A 9114-nucleotide genomic window follows, 5' to 3' on the forward strand; every position below is an offset into this window, starting at 1 on the left:
GCCTACAAGAAACTCATTTTAGACCCAAAGACACCTCCAGATTTAAAGTGAGGGGGTGGAAAACAATTTACCATGCTAATGGACATCAGAAGAAAGCAGGGGTGGCAATCCTTATATCAGATCAATTAGATTTTAAGCCAAAGACTATAATAAGAGATGAGGAAGGACACTATATCATACTCAAAGGATCTGTCCAACAAGAAGATCTAACAATTTTAAATATCTATGCCCCTAACCTGAGAGCAGCCAACTATATAAGCCAATTAATAACAAAATCAAAGAAACACATCGACAATAATACAATAATAGTAGGGGACTTTAACACTCCCCACACTGAAATGGACAGATCATCCAAGCAAAAGATCAACAAGGAAATAAAGGCCTTAAATGACACACTGGACCAGATGGACATCACAGATCTATTCAGAACATTTCATCCCAAAGCAACAGAATACACATTCTTCTCTAGTGCACATGGAACATTCTCCAGAATAGATCACATCCTGGGTCACAAATCAGGTCTCAACTGGTATCAAAAGATTGGGATCATTCCCTGTATATTTTTCAGACCACAGTGCTCTGAAGCTAGAACTCAATCACAAGAGGAAATTTGGAAAGAACACAAATACATGGAGACTAAACAGCATCCTTCTAAAGAATGAATGGGTCCACCAGGAAATTAAAGAAGAATGGAAAAAATTCATGGTAACAAATGATAATGAAAACAGAACGGTTCAAAATCTGTGGGACACAGCAAAGGCAGTCCTGATAGGAAAATATATAGTGGTACAAGCCTTCCTCAAGAAACAAGAAAGGTCTCAAGTACACAACCTAACCCTACACCTAAAGGAGCTGGAGAAAGAACAAGAAAGAAACCCTAAACCCAGCAGGAGAAGAGAAATCATAAAGATCAGAGCAGAAATCAATGAAATAGAAACCAAAAAAACAATAGAACAAATCAACGAAACTAGGAGCTGGTTCTTTGAAAGAATTAATAAGATTGATAAATCCCTGGCCAGACTTATCAAAAAGAAAAGAGAAAGGACCCAGATAAGTAAAATCATGATTGAAAGAGGAGAGATCACAAGTAACACCAAAGAAATACAAACAATTATAAGAATATACTATGAACAACTCTATGCAAACAAATTTGACACTCTGGAAGAAATGGATGCATTCCTGGAGACATAAACTACCACAACTGAACCAGGAAGAAATGGAAAACCTGAACAGAACCATAACCAGTAAGGAGATTGAAACAGTCATCAAAAATCTCTAAACAAACAAAAGTCCAGGGCCAGATGGCTTCCCAGGGGAATTCTACCAAACATTTAAAGAAGAACTAATTCCTATTCTCCTGAAACTGTTCCAAAAAATAGAAATGGAAGGAAAACTTCCAAACTCATTTTATGAGGCCAGCATCACCTTGATCCCAAAACCAGACAAGGATCTCATCAAAAAAGAGAATTACAGACCAATATCCTTGATGAACACAGATGCAAAAATTCTCACCAAAATACAAGCCAATAGGATTCAACAGTATAATAAAAGGATTATTCACCACAACCAAGTGGAATTTATTCCAGGGCTGCAAGTTTGGTTCAACATCTGCAAATCAATCAATGTGATACAACACATTAATAAAAGAAAGAACAAGAACCATATGATACTCTCAATAGATGCTGAAAAAGCATTTGACAAAATATAGCATCGCTTCCTGATGAAAACTCTTCAAAGTGTAGGGATAGAGGGCACGTACCTCAATATTATCAAAGCCATCTATGAAAAACCCACATATCATTGTATCATTATATATATCAATACATATATTATATATGTATTGATATATATAATTTATATTATATTATTATATATTATATTATATATATCATGATATATATTATATATCATTTTCTATATCATTATATATAATATATATGTATATTATATATACACATGTATAATATATATATTATATATATTATATATATGGGGGGGTTAGTGGGGTAGGAGAACACAGGCAGCAACCTCTTTGACCTCAGCCGCAGCAACGTCTTCCTAGACAAGGGAAGAAGGGCAAAAATGAACTACTGGGATTTCATCAAGATCAAAAGCTTTTGCACAGCAAAGGGAACAGTTAACAAAACCAAAAGACAACTGACAGAATGGGAGAAGATATTTGCAAACGACATATCAGATAAAGGGCTAGTGTCCAAAATCTGTAAAGAACTTAGCAAGCTCAACACCCCAAAGAACAAATAATCCAATCAAGAAATGGGCAGAAGACATGAACAGACATTTTTGCAAAGAAGACATCCAGATGGCCAACAGACACATGAAAAAGTGCTCCACATCACTTGGCATCAGGGAAATACAAATCAAAACCACAATGAGATACCACCTCACACCAGTCAGAATGGCTAAAATTAACAAGTCAGGAAATGACAGATGCTGGTGAGGATGCGGAGAAAGGGGAACCCTCCTACACTGTTGGTGGGAATGCAAGCTGGTGCAACCACTCTGGAAAACAGCATGGAGGTTCCTCAAAAAGTTGAAAATAGAACCACCATATGACCCAGCAATTGCACTACTGGGTATTTACCCTAAAGATACAAATGTAGTGATCCGAAGGGGCATGTGCACCTGAATGTTTATAGCAGCAATGTCTACAATAGCCAAACTATGGAAAGAACCTAGATGTCCATCAGCAGATGAATGGATAAAGAAGAGGTGGTATATATATATACAATGGAATACTATGAGCCATCAAAAGAAATGAAATCTTGCCATTTGTGACGATGTGGATGGCACTAGAGGGTATCATGCTTAGTGAAACAAGTCAATCGGAGAAAGACAACTATCATATGATCTCCCTGATAGGAGGAAGTGGAGATGCAACATGGGGGGTTAGGCGGGTAAGAGAAGAATAAATGAAACAAGATAGGATCAGGAGGGAGATAAACCATAAGTGATTCTTAATCTCACAAAACAAACTGAGGGTTGCTGGGGGGAGGGGGGGAGGGAGAAGGGGGTGGGATTATGGACATTGGGGAGAGTACGTGCTATGGTGAGTGCTCTGAAGTGTGTTAACCTGGCAATTCACAGACCTGTACCCCTGGGGATAAAAATACATTATATGTTTATAAAAAAATAAAAAATAAAAAAATAAAGATGGGAAAAAATTAAAATATGTTGGTATACACATGTATGTGTGTATACTGAGGCTATAATGTCATTATTGCATATTTTTCTAATTAAAAATCTAGCAGTTGACATTTTATTTATCTTGTTGAGATTTCTGGTCATGAAACTACAATAATACTGAACTAGATCAGTTAGCAACAGGCTTAGAAAGGAATTGTGTTTTTGTTATTTACTTCATAAGAAATCTAAATACTTTGCTAAAGCATATTTAATAATATTTAGCAATAGAACAATAGCTATAAAATGTTTTTTCTTTCTTTCCTTTTTTTTTTAATAGAGAGAATGCATGTGCAAGCAGAGAAGGGCAGAGAAAGAGGGAGAATATTTCTTTCTTTCTTTTTTTTTTAAGATTTATTTATTTGAGAGGCACAGAGAGAGAGAGAGCACCTGGCGGGGAGGAGCAAAGTGAAAGGGAAAGACAGATCCAAGCAGATTCTGCACTGAACGGGAAGCCCAACATGGCACTCAATCTCACAACCCTCAGTTCATAACCTGAGCCAAAATCAAGATCACACACTTAACAGACTGAGCCACTATCTGTATTATAAATGTCATAAGAATAATAGAAGAATATAAAAAATTAAAAATAATGTAAAATAAGCATAAGCATGTACACTGAAGATTACTTGCATAGCTAGACACCTGTTCAAAACTCCAATCATTTAAGGAGCTAAGTAAACATTTAATACATTATCAAATAAAAAGTTATTTCTAGAATGTTTGGGAACATGACTATGTTCCTAAATAATTTAGAAGTTGAGTGCAATCTTTTAAATTTTAAAGTAAAAGTGATTCTTGATGATATAATTTGCTGAAATTAGAATCAGAGTTATGTTTGGGCCAGGTGTCAGTAAGTGTAAACAGGCATCCTTAGTATCTCCCAGATTACTCATCACCCTCCACCTTGATCTTCTCCTTCAGCATCTCCATGCCCAGTGACAAGATTTGCCACTACACCAATGGCCATAGGCTAGTTTACAGCCAGTATCCATTCAAACTGACCAATACCTATGTCAACTGTTAAACATTGTTAAATATTTTGCAAGTCACTATTTTCAGTGTTCCTAGAGCTATCTCTATATCCCTTTCCAAAAGCTATTCATAGAAAATATCACTCTGACATTTAAATAAAAGATAAGGTTTAATCTGTTTTGTCTCTCATAATGTTTGAATTTTCATACAGACCATTCCTCATTTAAGCCAAAGTAAGCCTCAATCTCTCTACTTTGTATTTCCAAAAAGGGACTCCCACTTGATTTTGGCTGGTCCTTGGTTTCTCTCTATGATCCCTGTTACCCCACCTTGGAGAATCTCAACTTGCTCCTCTACTTGGTGGGCTAGGAGAAGGAATCAGATATGCTCATCTTAGCATTTCCTCTTCTGCATTTTATGGATCTAGGCTGTTTGGTTCACTGGTATTAGCCTTTCAATTTAGAAATTTGCCAGGATTATAAGATGAGCTCAATAATTATTTGTTAAATAAACAACAAAGCTTGTGCTACACGAATTGCATACTACAGGTCAAATATTAACAAGCCCATTTGGTCAAAGATCTATACCCATATTCCAAATAGAATTTGTCAATATTTAATTAAATAATGCATGCCCATTTCTCTATCATGGAGTCAATTCTAAGAGCCTTAGAAATCAGACAGGAATAATGAGTATTATTCATTGCATGCCCAAAACCTATAAAATAAAGATAAGAGAAAAATAAAATGAGGCAGAGTTCAGGTAAACATAATAGGATTTTTAAAATGAAGGATATTTAAAAATAGGATATGTTGTTTTGAGTGTATCCAAGCTCAATGCAAAAATTTTAGTATATGTGCTACCAAAGCGAGCACTCAATGCAAAAATTTTAACAGAGGATATATAGTTACTTGAGAGGATGTAGAGATTACCTCAGGACCTAATGCAGAAATGGTCTAGATATGTCAATCAGTGTCCAGTTACCAAAGAAGGAACCACTCCAGATATCTCAAGTAGAGGAGTTAATGCAGAGAACTGCCTATAAAACTTTTGGAAGGGCAAAAGAAGCAGAACCAAGAAGGACAAAATATTGAAAGAGTAAAAGGGAAAAGAAATGTTACTTAGAACCCAGGGATCTCTCTCTAATCCTGGGCTGAACACAGAGGCTTTAGATGATGTAGAAATATTGATGCAATAGTTGCTTTGACTGCTGCTGAGCAAAAATTCTGGAACATGGGTTCCACTGATGTTTGCTGAAACCCCCATTAATATGCTTGTGACCCTGTCACTGTAAAGTTGCTCCTGGAGCCCACAGTCAGCTCCCCATGCTGCTGTTGCAAGGTAATGTATTTGTTAGCAAGATTTTTAAAGACATAAGATCTTAACGATAAAAGATTTATAAGACATAGGATTTATTTAAAGATATAGGATTTATAAAGAGATAAGAGAAATAAGAGAAATTTGTTGCAAGATAAAGACTAGTCACTATTAAATTAAATTAAAATTCTCTGAATTTTAAGTCATAAACTTTAAAAACTTATCCTGCTATGAAATAATTAATATTCCTAAAGATTACGAGCTGCATAGTAGCCACACATTAAAAATTATAACATATATTAATTTAGCAGAGTGCCTTGACAGGGTCAAATATTTTTAATGTTCCTTAACATAGATCCTCTTAGAATGTTAAGCTATTATTTAATAAAATTTTGTTAAAACCTGAAATCAGTCAACTCTTTTCCTAGGGTCTCATTATATTACAATAGCAATTTTTGCTTTTTAACATGGACTACAAGTCAGCATTCTTCAAGACTGAAATTATATCTATTTTGAAGTAAATATTACACAAAATACAATTATAAAGTTGCTGGAAGACAAACCTTTTCCATTATTTGAATTATGTCACTGTATTTTATAAATATATATTACCTCAAGAGAATTCTAGAAAAATATTCTGTTAATAGTGAAATCAAAATTCACTCTGAGAAAGTCATTAGCTAATTATGTATTATTATAAGAAAAGACAATGGCAGATAGAGTTAAGGCTATATGAAAGATGTTCTTGACCTGTGGTCCTTGGGAAGCTCATCCTTTCAGGCATTAAGCTAAGTTGTCATATGTACTACAAACCAACACTCAGGTTTAGATTAAACTTGTAGGGTCCACATAACCATTTATCCCCTTGACAAATCCTCGCCACTGATTGAACAATAGAACTTTATGGCCTATTTCCTGAATAATATATTTGAGCTTGTTTTATGTGTACCTGCCTTAAGTTGCTGATCCTATGAAACTGAAAGCTGACTATATTGTCTTGTCAAAGTTTTGAAGTTACACATTTTCCTAATTGGATTTGTTGATTTATTGCTAACAAAGATAAAACTTTCTACTTCATCCACTTATCTGGGTTTTAAAATTGCTTCAATCTGGAAGCAGACTGTATGAGTTTGATAAAAGTGCTTGACATCCATTTAACCACAAAAATATTAAATTGATAGAAATGAAACAAGCAAAGAAAATGATACAGTCTTCTTTAAACTCTAGAATAAAATTATGGAAATTTCAGCTATGAGCAGAAAACCAGGTCTCAGCAACAGCTATCTAAATTGCCTCAGAGTACAGAGTCACTTTTACAACTCACTTTCTATCAGGATATTGTAATTTTGGAGACTCTGTATAACAATATTTTTAAGTATAGTACAGAATGTAACTATAGTTATATAATTAATATTTTATATTAATATTATATTATTATATATAATCATATACAAATTTTATTTTTTATTTATTTTATATATCTTTTATATATTATATTATATATTTTATATATTCCTATATAAATTATATATTTATAATTCTATTTTATATAATTATAAGTAATTATATAATAATATATTATTATTATTATTATTAACGGAAAATATGAAAATAACCCTTAAAGTCTATTGAAAATACTTATAAAATCCAAAAATTTCATAGTGGGCAATTGGAAATGCTTTACTTTTTGAATCGTTATGAAGAGGAATAATTTCCTCACCAAATTTTGTTCTATAATTCCTAGCCAGATTAGAGAATGAAAATGGTTGACTCATTTTCCATTTTAAGCTTCTATTAGGTGGTGAGCATTTTATATCTATTTTACCAATTTATTTAATAAAATGTTTGTTGTTTTGGTGACACATTTTCTTTTATGATGTTTGTTATACACATCCATTTGGAAATGTGCATCTATCTTACCCAAAGTAAATAAAAAACAAGACATTTTCATATTTGGAAAGTGTATGCCTTTGTGTCCTAAGAACATAGTGGTGTTACTGTCACCTCCAAATGAGCATTACTGCTGGCAAAGATAATGAAAAATCCTCAAAACCAAATAATATTTCCTGTCCAAGTGAAGAAAAAAGCTTAAGTTCAACAATCAGTGTTTAGCCAAAAGACAGAAACAACATTTTGAATTTATACAAAATAAGGCAGTGTCTGTTTAAGCATAGTTTTAAAATGTGGCTATTCTTTAGAAGTAACATGAATTCATACTTGTCTCTCCTGAGTGTTTTCTTGAATGTCTTCCATAATATATAATGGAACCACATCATTTCACCATCTGGAACGTTAGAAGTAAGCAAGTAGAGTGTACTGCAGGTAAAACCACTGGAGAAAGCTGTTTTGTCAGGGCAGTATAGGAGGAAATAGATACTATGTTCTTGCCTTGGATGTGTGTTTGTCTAGGAACCTGTGCCGTGTGCCATCTTGAGACTCTATTCTATTAGCACCAAAAGAGCTAAGTAAGTTATACAGAAAATGTAGAAGCTTACTTTTATAAAGTGCCAGAACTTACTGTCTCTGAAAAGTCATTTGATAATATAAGGGATGACCAATAGGTATGCTATTTTTTCACTTCAAAGGTCAAATTCCAAAAAAAGTTGAGATACTAGAACTATCAGGCCCAAATCACTTTTCAAACTTTTGTGAGGGTATTTAAGGTATATTTTGAGCTCTTGTTTTCCAAATTCTAATCAATTTCTACAGGGAATGATTGTTGGGTGGGAAAAAATGAAACAGAAGGCATATTGGTGGGGGTAAGACAAGGAAGAGGGACAAAAGAAACAGATTCATTTATCAGACAGCTACCAAGGCCCACAATCTGTCTTTTCAAGCCACATGGATCCTAACAATTTCAAAACCATTATATTTGGCTTGAAGAGACAGCATATAACCTGGAGAATGTTTGTGGTATTCAGTAAAGAGATGGGTGCTTTTTATAAAGCCACAGGCACACAGAATACTGAAGTTATTTCAGAAGAAAAAAAATCCAACTGCTGGAATTCTACACATTGAAGTTGGCATTAAGGGCTGTCATACAGTCCAAAATTTGTTTTATGTAGGGATGAGAAAGCAAGGTTTTTAGCCCTCCTTTTCCAAAAACAACACAAATGATTGCCCAACATAAATATGTCTGCCAGAAAGCTGACAAATGTTGCCTTTGCTTGATTTTTGCAAATTTGGAATAGAATAAGGAGAATTTGGTCTCAGATTACCAACCCCTTTGTCTTGGCACTGTACATAATTGTTAAGAAGTAGAAGAGCCAATTGCAATACTACAATAAAAACCCCAAAGTTAAAACAAATATTACAAATAGTGATTGCAATCAGAGAAATAAAAGAAGTATATCAATCAACATTTTAATTTATCATTCACATAAAACTAATCCAAAGACGGGAAGGATAAAATTAAACTTTCAGTATTGGATACTCTGCATGGAAGGGATTTTGAAATCTGCATATAAAATACTCAATCTTCCAAAATTGTCTCTTTTCTCCTTTATTCACTGCTTCATACCCAATATTCCCTTCTTTTATATTTTAGGGAAATTACTAAGCTTAAAGTGTCTAGTGTTCTTGGGAACAACGAGTTAAGTTAGCCCTGGTCATCTATATTTG

The sequence above is a fragment of the Lontra canadensis genome, unplaced genomic scaffold (genome assembly GCF_010015895.1).
Source record: "Lontra canadensis isolate GAN:19392208 unplaced genomic scaffold, GSC_riverotter_1.0 scaffold139, whole genome shotgun sequence".
Lineage (NCBI taxonomy): Eukaryota > Metazoa > Chordata > Mammalia > Carnivora > Mustelidae > Lontra > Lontra canadensis.